Below are 10,240 nucleotides of genomic sequence, written 5' to 3' on the forward strand. Positions count from 1 at the left end.
GGTGGGGTGGGGGTGGGGCAAGAGAGGAGTGTAAACAAATTTTTGCAGTGGTTTGTAATGAGACATGACAGGGTGAGAATACTGTGGCCTTTTAAATGGCAGGCCTCGTTATCGGCCTGGTTTCAGAGCCTCGCAGGGGCAGAGATTCAGATAATGGGGCATCAGTAATGAAGGGTTGGACAGGAGACCTGCTGAAGCTTAATATGAGAGGCTGCTCGACCAATGAGATAAAGTAGCGGTGAAATTGTACACAGTGTGCCGCGGTCTCGCCACCGACATGAATCACAAAAAGTTCCATTGTGAGCAATCCTTCTCTTAATCAGGTTACAGGCTGTGCGTCTTACAGCCGTACTATTTTTCATGATTTATTGTTAATATAGTGTCTAAAGGATGGCCTGGGGTTCCCACTGAATATTAAGCATTACCTAAAATTACTTGAAATAATAATTGCCTCCCTCACAATTCAACCAAAATTAATCACACAGGGCAAGTGGATTGGAAAATGAATCCCCTCCTGCAAAGGTGAGAAGAGCTGTGATTTTCAACAGGGATTCAGGGCGGGTTTGGTCATGACAGTTAATATGAAAACTAAATAAGTAAAGTTTTTTAATAATCATTTGGAGGGGGGAGGGGAGAGAGAGGGGGGGGGGGTCATTCCAGCAGTTTAGGTGCAAGTCTTTAATTGCATGACTTCCTTAAACGAAAGGCATTGGAGGAAGTTGGAGGAGTAGGAGCAGGCGTTGCAGTGCAATAACTCACAAGGCTTCAGATTGCCTCTCCTCCCTCTTGCAGTACAAGAGCAAAAGAGAAATGATTTTACATTCTCCAGCTGGATGGAGAGTGAAAGGAGAGGGGAATGAGTCTTATGGAGCAGTGAAGAAAAAAAAAAAAAAACCTGTCCAAGGTCTAGGGAATTGAATGGTTTACACGCTGGCTGCCAGCTTACATTTCGTCTTAGTGTCACAATTTGTTTGGGAGCATCACGGACGCTCTAAAAAGAGCGGGCTCTCTCCCAAAGCCTCCCCGGCAGCTGAAGAGTTGCTAAATGTCACTCACGATCATTCAGCCACCAGAGAGGAGAGAGGGACAGAGAGAGAGAGAGAGAGAGAGAGAGAGAGAGAAGTAAACAGGGGAGAGAGAAAAAAAAAGAGAGTAAAAAAGGACAAAATGAAAGAAAAGCAATACAGAGAGAGACAGTGACAGAAAGTATAAAGAGGAGAGGCAGGTTGACGGTGCAATAACAAAAAAAAAGAAATAGACATGGGAGTAAAAAGTAAAAAGAGAGAGAAAGTGAAAAACGCTCAGGCATGCTAATCCTTGTCTCCTCTGGTGCTCAGTCTAATGTGAGAAAAGGCTACTGAACTGCAGAGCTGGGAACCGTCGGGGGATTGGACCGAGCGAAGCACAAACAATAACAGGCCGTCCTGAAGTCTACCACTTCATGGACATCTTAACAGCAGCGCCCTGTTTCGCTGCCACGTTCAAATTTGGAACAAAGAAAGAAAACAAACAAACAAACAAAAAAAAGTTTGTTTCTGTCAAACCGATGCCGTCTACAGGATACATGCCTACTCTCATCTCTCCTCCGCTGGTAGCAAAGAGCGTGGGAACGGCTTCCAGAGCACTGAGCAGAGGCGGAAGACTGACCCTGACTTATCGACCAGCGCTCGCAACGCACATCTCTGATGTGGCCACCTGCCAAACACACAGTCTGTTTAAAAATGGATCCTATTGATTACAATAAACCGATATACATATATTCCCCCAAGAGTAAAGAAACTATGAGGACAAAGCGATGTTTATATAAGTCAGTGCATCCCCACATCAGAGCAAAGGTATTAATCTTGATCCATTGGACCAGAGCCTGTCCGTCCTTGGTTTTCATCCCTATTGACAGGCTTATGCTGCATTTGCAACATGGCTAATCCTTCACTTATTGCTCATGCACAGGTTTACATTTTTACGTAATTAGAAATTGCACAAAACAAATTAAATATCTGTACATATAAAGAGGGATATAGGGATATATATGAACTATGGGAACAATTGATGGGACATTCTCAGGCACTCGGGTAATTCTGTTGACTCCAGCTCACATCATGTTTGAGTGATGCAAACAGAAATGATCCACATTGCCATGGAGTCAGTGAGTGAGCACCTGAGTTTGCCATCGTTTGCCTACATTTGTTTATTTTGATGACGTGCACCATGCAAAGTCATGCCGCACTGGATGCTGCTGGCGGTTTGCCGTTTCCACTGTAACCATGGATACGCAGACAGCAATCAGCTGGATCACTTTTGATACTGAAGGAAATTATAGACCTGTTGGAGTGAGTACAGATCTGAGATCTATTTCTGAACACGTCTATGGACACTTCAGTCAAACAGACACCAGAGGAACCGATAACCTTGAAGGACTCATTGAATCCAGCAGAATGCATTTCAATGTGACTCTTTTATGACGCCCAGAATAAGGTGAGATCGTTGACGTCAAGTGTGTCAAATAGGTCTTATGGTCAATACAGGCTGTGTCTCGGTGGTGTGCAATTAAACCTGATTCACCTAAAGCAATAGGTGTGAACATCTCGTGATAGGTGGCTTTCAAAAAGAGCCACAGGCAGCACAAATGTCTCTCCATAAAGTGCCATTCAGTCTTTGTAGGTTTTTGGCTTCCAGAGGTGGCCTTGTGCTCCGAAGCAGTTTGTACGAGTTTCCCTTCAGTCGGTGGAGCAAAGGCGAGATGTTAAACATGGCATCAATATTGGGACGCTCCTCTTTGCAGCATCAGCCACAGTGAATGACAGCGAGGCATTGAAGAGGCCGCTTTCTCTGAGCTGACACCACTGATTTGAATATCAAAACATGATGTAAAACGGTGATTAAAAGGCAATTACAGCTCGCGTCAATGAAAAGTCAATTAAGTGTTTCGGGGGGCTGCAAAGGGGTTTCTGCCAAGGTGATGACAGGGGAATCAGAGAACAAAAGGGGAAAATGAGGGATACAAAGAAGAGAAGGGAAAAAAAATGAAAAGAAAGCAGCTGAGAGCAAACACAGCCGGGGTTGGGGCGAGTGCAGACGACAACATTTGGATGAATATAGCACCGCATAGTCAGACGTGCAAACATCCTCTCCTGTAGAGACTGGATTTCTTCCAGTGCCGTCACCACGTCATCATGAATAATTAACAATTTCCTTAAAGGCAGCATTCAATTAAGAGACAAATCCCCTGCGAACATGAGTGGGAATGTTTTCTGACAAAACCTTAAAAAACAAAGCCACTCGCCCTTTTATTCAAATGATTCCATTATAAAGTCCTAGAGCTTCCCTCCTGGCCAAGTTACAGCTGATTGATCCTGCATTACTTATTTATGCACCAGTAATGAGCAGTAAATATGAAAAAAGTGGAAAGCAGGAGTAAAAAAAAAAAAGAAATTATTCAGGCATGGTGTTTGGTACAGCTGCCAGGGTTTTGATCGCCCGTGTGAAGCCTGCAGCAGCGGCCATGTTTGCCATGTTGAAATGCAACACTGGTGACACACTGCCGCCGCAGCCGTGACGTCCTGGGAGATAACGCTGAGGACGAACACGCCGCTGCCATACCTTTATACGGTAAACCAATCTTTGGTCCTAACGCCCGTCCCCAACGGGAAAAACTAAGTAGCTAAGAGGCGAGCTAGTGCTACTTAACCCTGCACTTTAATTATTGAGAAATGCCTGAAATTGCCAGAACGCACAACACTCTCAACTCGAGAGGCTTGTTAGAGAGTAATGAAGAGGTTTGGAGGGAGAGGGGATCATTTTAGAGAGGAGCCAACCTGGGATAGAGCTGTGTTCAGAGTATCTGTCTTACTGCTTGTGTGTCTCTTCCTGTTTTTTCTTTTGTTAGAAGACCCAAGAAAATATGAGTAATAGTAGAAAGCTTCAGTCCAGTCTTTAAATACAGTATTACTCCACAACTTGGCAGCCAACGACTGCGATACCCACCTCAATTTGCTGTGTCGCTCCGTCCCCTCGCTCGCTAATTTGCACAAATCACTACCAATCAACTCGCGCACACAATCAGCCGGAACGAATTCTGCTCACGCACGCACGCCAACACAAGTATGCGACTGTAATCAAGTACACAACCCCTTGTTTACAACAGAGCGTTTTTCTTCCAACATCTGAGGCTCTGGAGAAGGGTTTGGCAATAAAGCCTGGAGTTATTTAAAGGAAAAAATTTGACAGTGTATCAGCTGGGGTCAGTGACACAGTGAGGGCCAGATGGTCATCTAGTCTGGCTTGTCTTCCCTCAGCAGCCTCCGCCTCTGTACCCAATTTGTCTGGCGTTATTTCCAGGAATCAGCGCTGGATTGTTGTACTTTGCATTTCCTCTGCATGAACTCTTGGATGTCTTGGCCTCTCTCACACTCCGACTACAAGTAAATAAATTAGCTTGGGGTTTTACTACAATACGCTGCGTGGGAGAATCTCCTGAAACTGATGTTTATCCATTTCGCTGGGCATTTACTTTAGCTGGAGTTAACTGATCAACAGACATCCGATCGTGATCAGGTACTGAACGTTAGGAACAGGTTTGGTGACCGGCCAAGAACTGCTTTAGCTGCTGGCTCATGACACATGCCTTAACTTGTCATCTGCGCACAACAACAACTGAACTAAAGCTTTTAAATTTTAATGTTTAACAGAACGGACCCACGCCTTCAGAAACCGGCGTGGCTGTTCTCAGAATCAATGGCCATCAAAGATTATGAGCGAGACGTCTGTCTTCTGCTGACCGGTACTGTCTGTGAGGGTTTGGATCTGTTTCTCCGTGTAGAGGAAGTTTACCGCAACAGACAGAAGCCAAAGCTTTTGCTGCCTCATTGAAAAATCTTCATGCACCTGGAGGTGATTTGAAACCTCAACCACCGAACACACATGGAAATTTAATAACTGTGATACATGAAAAGCTATGATTTAAGAATTAAGGGCAGATTTTTTTTCCCCATAAAGCCATGGAGTGAACATCAAACTGTGCTATAATGAGGCTTTTCACTGACTGACATTTGAAGCTGTAAGCTCAGTTTTAATGTGTCATTTCATTCGGTCAGATTCATGATCAGTGTTTGTGTGTTAGTTCTCTTCCATCTGGAGAAAATGATTCGTCTCTGTAGCGCCACAATGCGCCAATAACGGTCTATTGCGACACGTTTTACCTTTAACAAAGAAAACTGTAGCTCCTTCGATTCGGATATTGCATTTCTTTCAACAACATGTCGATGAATTGTTCAGCCCTACCGTGACGCATAACACTTAACCTTAACCTCCCATGCTTGAAGCTGCAGCAGACGACTCTTGAATGTCACTTCCCACTCATTCCTCATGAGGTTCAAAGGAAAAATCATGTGGTTTCCACTAATCAGTGCCCTCAAGTATTTGTTTTCCTGTGTTTTTTTTTTTTTTCCCCTCCTTGCAATTATATTGCGAGATCACTGGTGAGTTGAAACTAGTGCTGCGTCTGTTAAAAGTCAGTCTGCAAAAATATTACCTGTTTATCATCCCACAGCTGTTGTGACAGCTGATGTCGTTGGGATGAATGAGTGAAACAACAGAAGACAGCTGCATGTAGATTTATGGCTCTTCTCCCGCTGTAGTTTATGTGTGATCATGCGCAGGTTTCCCCACAAACCAAACATGTCAAGACGGCAGACTTGCTGGAGCTCGGCTCAGTTTTGATCGTCATTGTCTGTTCCTCGGCTGAGCAGCGAACAAGGATGTGAGTTGTTTACGCTGCTCAAGAGACAAATTTCATCAGTTCACTTTGTAACGGTTTGGATGGTCGTCAGCACACGAGCACGCAGGAGCCAGCCGACAAGCGCCACACATCATCCGTGGTTTTTGTGGAGCAAAAAAAAAAAAAAAGGGGGGTGGGTAAAGAGAGGGCACTGAAACTGGATTTTGTTCCACTGTGCATAACAACAATAGCCAGAGACCCATGGAGTATTGCGTTAAACTGCTGAGACTGTGGCCAAAATGATTCGGCCACAAGGAAAAATTCTTGGTGCCTGCTGGGCCAAACCTTAAAAACTCTGCATGACCATCCATAAATTCTCTTCTGGGGAGCGAGAGTTCACTTCTAGCTGAAGAGCTCCAGCATGGTTCAGTGCCATTACCATTTGAAAAGGGAGAAGACGAGTGCAGTAGCGGGGGGTGTGTGGGGGGGGGGGGGGGGGGTGTAGAGCAGTGTGCAGAAAGAAAGGCTGAAGGAGAGTGTGGCGAGGGAAGAGCGGCTGACTTGTTGAACTTGGCGCATGGGTGAGTTCATTCGTCAACAGAGCACCGGAGCTGCTACCTATTCAGGGTTTGCCCTTGAGACAACACAGACCTGGTCTGAGTCAGTGTCATGCAGGTGGCGAGCGCGTCCCTGTCCGAGCGCGAAACAGAGAAGAGACTGTAACAACCTTGGGAAAAATAATCCTCCCACTGCGTAAAATAATCCTCCCACTGCGTAAAACTCATAAAAACAAACTCCCATGCTGCTCTTTTACATACTTCTACCCAACAGTAATATGAGACAAAATACCAATAAAGTTGGGATTTTAAAATATTCCTTTACTGCTGCTGTGTCCATTCTTCTGCATTATGCACATAACCTTTGGGGTAGAAATAAAGTGATGACTAATTTATGAGATTATGGAATAGTAGAGTGCCAGGGTTGTTAAAAACTGGTGGCTGGGCCCAAAGGAATATACAGCAACAGACATAAACGGTACGTGTGGGGCATGTACAGAGCAGTCGCAACGTATTGGGACAGTGATGTTTTTCATTGTTTGGCTCTGTAAACCAGAAAATTGGATTTGAAAAGAAAAAACGAGGTGAAAAAAAAAAAATATGAGGGTTAAAGTGCTGACTTTCAGCTTTAATGTGAGGATGCTTAAATCCATAGTGGGTGAACGGTGGAGGACTGGCAGCCACGCTTAGAAAACACATCAGGACAGTCATCCTCAGCTAACATACAAGGCGGTCACATGACCTCAGTCCAACTTGTAATGGGTTTCACTGCTGAAAGACCTTGTTAACATGTCCATATGGTGGGTGAAATAAGCCATCAACGCCACTTTGGAACTGCAGTGGACCAACGAAAAACTGCATTCAGACAGTTTCACACGTCATACAGCTGAGAACCAACCGTGTCTGCTTGTGGGGATGAGGAGCAGGCAAAATACACCTGAAACCCTGTCAGTACAGAGAGCGAGAGTTTGTGTTAGCACCACCACTAACACTGCGTCAGCTGCTGCCAGTTACAAGCTAAAAAACAACACAAACAGATAACTACGCTAACCGCTCGGATCCTCAACAAACTCCTGAGTCCGAGTCTGACTGAGGCTCAGCCATGCGTCTGACTCTCTCTGATGTTTCCTCCTCTAACCAATCCTGAGACTCTCTGCTCTTTCACCCGTCCAACCAGCACAAGCAGCGGGGGTGGGCGGGGCACGAGGCCTGAGCCGGTATTTCTCAATGTCAAACAAAATATGAATCATAGCAGAGTCATTTTTACATAGTTTAAAACATATCTGGAGAGGAACTTTAAGTTCAGGTAAAGTAGTTCATTAACTTTCCATCTCCAAAATTGGGGGGGTCGTGTATAAAAGGGGCTGAACTGTTGGGAAACACTCAAATTCAGTCAGCTTTTTAAAGCTCAGAGTCAAGGTACAAATTCCAGCTTCAATGTGCAGAGTCAACACAACAAAGACACACTATACACTGTGTATATAATCTGCATTAGATAAACTGTAGCCTGTATAATAAGCAACATTTCATGGCTGTGACAGCTTTTTGTTCTTATCTGCCGGACAGAACAAATAACACACCCACACAAAAGCACAATGAGACAAGTTTTACATGAAATGCAACAGTGTAATTTCCATACAAACTAGTATTCAGACAGAACATTCAGTACCTACCACTACTGAATAATTTCCTTCCTGCTAAATCTGCAGTCCAGGGTTCAGGTAGCAGCGGAGGAACTGCAATGAAGGGTCATTTCCAAATCACCGTCTGTGACGATTGCGCTCAAACTCAGACTCAAAGTAAGGTTCGGCTTTTTCAAACGGATTTTTGCGCCTTTTATGCCTAAAAACGTGTCCTTCTGAGAAGCAAAGAAAACCTTCCCAAGGCTGAGGGAATGAAAAAATGAAACCGTGCAGTCCTTTGTGTCGCTGCGTCTCTGTGCCGTTTTCTCAAGGAACCAGTTTGTTACCAGCTTGGGGGCAGGTGCTCGCAGCCAGGTAGGTAGGTAATGACACCTGTTTCCACCTGCTGGGTTGTTGGTCGCTCCCTGCCAGCAGTTTCCTCCTTTTCTCCCTTTTTAGCACATTCCCACGCCTGTTTGGAAACGGATGGAGAAACACACACACATACACACATGCATGCAATCACACACCCACAAGCCTGCAAATTTAGCCAAGCTATTTCATGGAACGCTGAAGCACAAACACTGGGCACAGAAGGCAGAGTATATGCTGCAGAATGGCTGGTGATAACAGTTGGTTGGTCTACAGCAGAGAACATTTCCGGAGCCGTCGGGTTACTACTACGGATTGATAACCGCTGTGGTAACATTTAGTGACTCATTTCAATGCCGGAAATAAATTCATTGTTCACTCAAAATGACAGGAAAGCTTTCTTTTTTTTTTTTTTTTTTTAAACAGCATTTTGACCACAAATGGGGATTTATGCTATCATACTTAGCAGCCCTTTAAAGCAGGATGAGTCACCCTCCCCTTTTCAACTGTAAAGAAAGAGATGGATGTGAAAAGCCTTTTAAGACTCCTCCAGATACATTTTAAGACACAGAAATACGACATTAAATAATAATTTGTCTCTGACACGGTTTGTTCACAAAAGTTCCAGTTGCCCATAAAAAAACTTCCTGCCTCTGCCTTAACTGGAAAGTCAATTCTTAGTGTATGAGCGTTCAGGTTTCTACATCACACAAGTCTCTCTCTCTTTTAACCTGCACTTACACACCACTTTTCTAATCTTATCGACCACTCAAAAGACGCTTTACAATACAAGCCACATTGAAAGGCATATAGCGCTTGTCTACCACACACACACACACACACACACAGAAATTTGGGGTTCTTGCCAAAGGACACTTCATAATGCAGACTGGAGGAGACGGGAATCGAACCACCCACATGCCGTGTGAAAATGTGTGCATTCATGATGCTTCACTATGTAGTGAAGGTCAAACATCCATGTGAAGTAACTATAAGGAAAACACAGTAGAGGGGGGGGGGCATGGGGGGGGGGCTGAAGTCATTTTCAGCAGAGTCTAAACAGTGTGACACTTTCAGCCCCTCCTACACACAAGGTGCGACTTCAAAGAACTGGTTTGTAACGGACGGCTCATAGGTGTGGCAAACTAAAAAAGAAAAAAACAAAATCATGTTTAAGCATGAAAGAGTTGCCTGCAGATGCAAAACACTCCCTGTGGAAAGTAAATCACCCGTGACGCTTCCTGAGCTGAAAAGGCTGTTGATGACTTGATGTGAAGGGTATGAACAATCCCTCTGTTCTCCCCCTCAGCGCTGACAGGAGGCCAGGAGCCGAGCTCCGGACACCTCCTCAGCAAAAAACGAGTGCTTGACAGGGCAGTGTGAGTGTAATAGAGTTGAAGTTCTCCACTTGGAGCTGGAGAGTATTGAATCACCATGGAAACCGAGATGGCTGTTTGGCAGCTTTGAGCAGCTTTTGGTTTGAAACACTTTTTCAGTTTTGAGGGCTTCAACGACGGTGCTACTTCTCTCACACTTATGAAAAACCTCCAATTGCACCCACCCCCCCCTCTCTGATCGCCCTCTGTATTTTCCCTCTTGCTCCCCCAGCTCAGTGAGGCAATCATCACAGCCCTATGGTGCGAGAGCGTCTTAGCTACGGCAGATAAAGGCTGGGAGATTGTCAGTAATGACGGGTCCACCGGCTCCGAAAACTTCCCAGAGCTGCTTGTTTCAGCAGTAATTACGATGGGGGAATGGTGCACCGTGACTGGCTCTAAAAAGCTTACCAAGCCTTTTGCTTGTGATGCCATGTCAACTTTTTTACGGTAGGCAAGTCAGCCGGGTAAGTAAAAAGGGGACTTAAAAGCTAAACAAAACGTGTGAAACAAAGAGGTAAAAAGCAGAGGCGGCAGGCTTCGCCGCTGAGTGATGTGGAGGCCGGGCACGGGGGAGGGGAGACGGGGGGGGGGGGG

At 45.1% G+C, this 10,240-nt stretch overlaps 1 protein-coding gene across 5 annotated transcripts in view; it reads right to left on the bottom strand.

Annotated features, from left to right (window-relative positions):
- Positions 1 to 10,240, bottom strand: part of sema6cb (semaphorin 6Cb) — a 153,110-nt gene that overhangs the window by 113,384 nt on the left and 29,486 nt on the right. Inside the window, exon 1 of one of the 5 annotated variants that reach the window (XM_087179088.1) lies at positions 7,947 to 9,072. The exons of the other annotated variants lie outside the window; for them this stretch is intronic. The gene's annotated coding sequence lies outside the window, so the exon portion shown is untranslated. Of the gene's footprint in view, positions 1 to 7,946; positions 9,073 to 10,240 lie in introns of those variants that run through there. 5 annotated transcript variants of the gene reach the window in all.

Source organism: Seriola lalandi, unplaced genomic scaffold (genome assembly GCF_002814215.2).
Source record: "Seriola lalandi dorsalis isolate HSWRI2012SDOR001 ecotype SW California unplaced genomic scaffold, Sedor1 jcf7180002054782, whole genome shotgun sequence".
Classification (NCBI taxonomy): domain Eukaryota; kingdom Metazoa; phylum Chordata; class Actinopteri; order Carangiformes; family Carangidae; genus Seriola; species Seriola lalandi.